Source organism: Syngnathus scovelli, unplaced genomic scaffold (genome assembly GCF_024217435.2).
Source record: "Syngnathus scovelli strain Florida unplaced genomic scaffold, RoL_Ssco_1.2 HiC_scaffold_57, whole genome shotgun sequence".
Classification (NCBI taxonomy): domain Eukaryota; kingdom Metazoa; phylum Chordata; class Actinopteri; order Syngnathiformes; family Syngnathidae; genus Syngnathus; species Syngnathus scovelli.
In genome coordinates, this window is record NW_026061638.1 from 145,001 (window position 1) to 147,500 (window position 2,500).

A 2,500-nucleotide genomic window follows, 5' to 3' on the forward strand; every position below is an offset into this window, starting at 1 on the left:
GCCTTCAAAACCTGAGCTGCCACCGGCTGATACCGGTCCACTTTTTCTGCTGCTGCCCGCTGCAGGGACGCCCCTACCTCAAAGCGGATGGTCACATCCAGAACCAGAACGGTTTCTTCCTTTTTGCACACCAAGTCGGGAATTCTGACACCTCCATCAGGCGCCACCACGTGCAGCTGCCTGATCACTTCCCAGCCACGCCGTTCTGCTTCCGTGGCCACGAGCTCGCACACCTTGTTGTGGCGTCGTATCCTGCTACGCTGCACGGCAGCGCACTGACCCAAGATGTGCGAACATGTCTCCAACCCGGCATCGCAACGCCTGCACGCTGTTCTCAATCCAGTCCTACCCCTCGCCCGGAACTCCCGAGTGGGGTATACACCAGCCCTCAGTGCGAGTGCAACCAGATAGTGTCTCTGACGAAACCTCACAGCCAGAGGATCCGCGAGCCACGTGTTACTGATAACATCGTTACGGAACTGGTCCACGCCCACACCCTGGACGCGCAAGGCCTCCCAAGCCAGATTTTCGGCATGCCGCCAGTTCGGGAAAACCGGCATGCTCACAACAACATCCGGGACGGCGCCCCCTGTGCCAATCCTTGGCACTCCGCCCGGATCTCCACCCGCAGTGGTCCACAGTTTCAACCAGGCAGGTTTTTGCACCGCCTCAATAGCCAGAGATCTCAACCACCAATCCGAGGACCAACAGAGTTTCCAGGTACGCCTAACCTGTGTTCTGGGAACAGTAACGGACAGCTTAGCGAGGCCCAGCCCGCCATCGCGGGCACGTGAGTAGATGATCCCCCCCGCCGTGGACGGGTCGAGGCGTAACCACCTTTTCACAGCCATCCGCACCTTCCCGTCGAGCCACTTGAGCTTGGTCACCGGCACCATACCCACGTCGGCCCTGAAAGCAACCTTCGGGAGTAAGAATGAGCTGCACAACATGACTTTCTGTGACGGCTTAAGCGCCGCCTCTGAGATCCTTCCAAGCCATGCGTCCACCTGTTCCTCTAGACCCCGAGACACAATTCCCTGCCACGGCACTATATCAGCTCCCAGGTAACGTACACATTCACTCGAACTGACTATGTGTAACTGCTGCCCACATAGCGTCCAAGCTACACTGCTGTCACCCTTTGAACCCATCCAGATACCATGGCACTTCCGAGGCTGGACAGCCAGTCCCGAAAGCCGGCAAAAGTCCTCGAGAATCTCCAAATTCTTCCTCATTCCCTCCTCCGAGCTACTTAACAGGACTAGATCGTCAGCAAATGCTAGTGTGGCGATTCGGCGGTCGCCCCAAACGTAGTGGCCCCCTTTGCGTTCGAGGCTATGGATGAGAGGGTCCATAGCAAGGTTGAAGAGCAGTGGGGACATTGGGTCGCCTTGCTTCACACCAACCTTGAGGGCAATGGGTTCGGAGTAGGCGTCTCCGCAACCCACCCTGGTCGAGCAGCCTACATAAGAGTTACGGATTAACTCTATCACACGTCTATCCACGCCCAAGTTTCCCAATACATACAGGACATGATCATGAGAAACCGAGTCGAAGGCCTTCGCAAAGTCAATGAACACGACCGCCAGTGGCACGCCGTCCTACCTCGAGCGCCCCATGATCCGGTGAAGGATCATGAGGTTTTCCGCGCAACCACTCGCGCCGGCGACGAAACCACGCTGCCGGGGGCTAACAGGACAGGCTCGAGTCAGCCTCATCGCTATTATCCGTCCAAACAACCTCAACACGACTGACCCTATAGTCACAGGCCGCCAGCCCGATACAGTACCCAGCTCGGTAGGGTCAGTTGATTTGGGTAACAATCGTGTCTTGCACTCCTTGAAGGCCTGGGGAACAACTCCACGCACCATCCATGTCGTAAACAGCCTCGCCAGATTCCGGCCGTCCGGGTCCCAGTCAAGAAGAGCCTGCTTCCTGATCCCATCTGGTCCCGGCGCCGATCGCTTGCCCAACTTAGCCAGGTTTGACACCACTTCCGGCCCCAGGATTGGGTGATAGAATTGTTCATTATCGGCGGTCAGTCTCACCGCGAAGCCAGGCAGTCCATGAAACGGTCTAACCGTTTCCCATTTCTCTTTAAAATGTTCATACACTGGCTTAATCGGCAATTCACACCTTAGGGGCGTCAGACCATCTAAGATCCGCCGTGCCAGCCCCTTCCTCGCCGCAGAATAGCCGCGTTGTTGATGATAAAACACATTCCTCTTGTGAGCGAGCCGCCTCGCCCACCCTTTCAAAGCCTGTCCTCGACGCCGAGACCCCGCCAACGTTTTTGGCCACACTACCATTCCACCCAGAGCTTTCATGAGATCAGAAGCAGAAGACTCGATCAGTTTAGGCTCCTGACCTGCTTCCCTAACTAAGCCGGCAGTGGCCCGATGCTCCTCATCCCCCGCCTGTAGTACTTCCAAGACTCTATTCTCCACCATGTCTGGAAGCGACGAGGGTAAGGTCCATTTCTGGGGCAACGCCCTGGAGA

General features: G+C 56.9%; 1 pseudogene; it reads right to left on the reverse strand.

Moving 5' to 3' along the window:
- LOC125969973 (28S ribosomal RNA) overlaps positions 1 to 2,500 on the reverse strand; it is an 8,467-nt pseudogene that overhangs the window by 1,966 nt on the left and 4,001 nt on the right.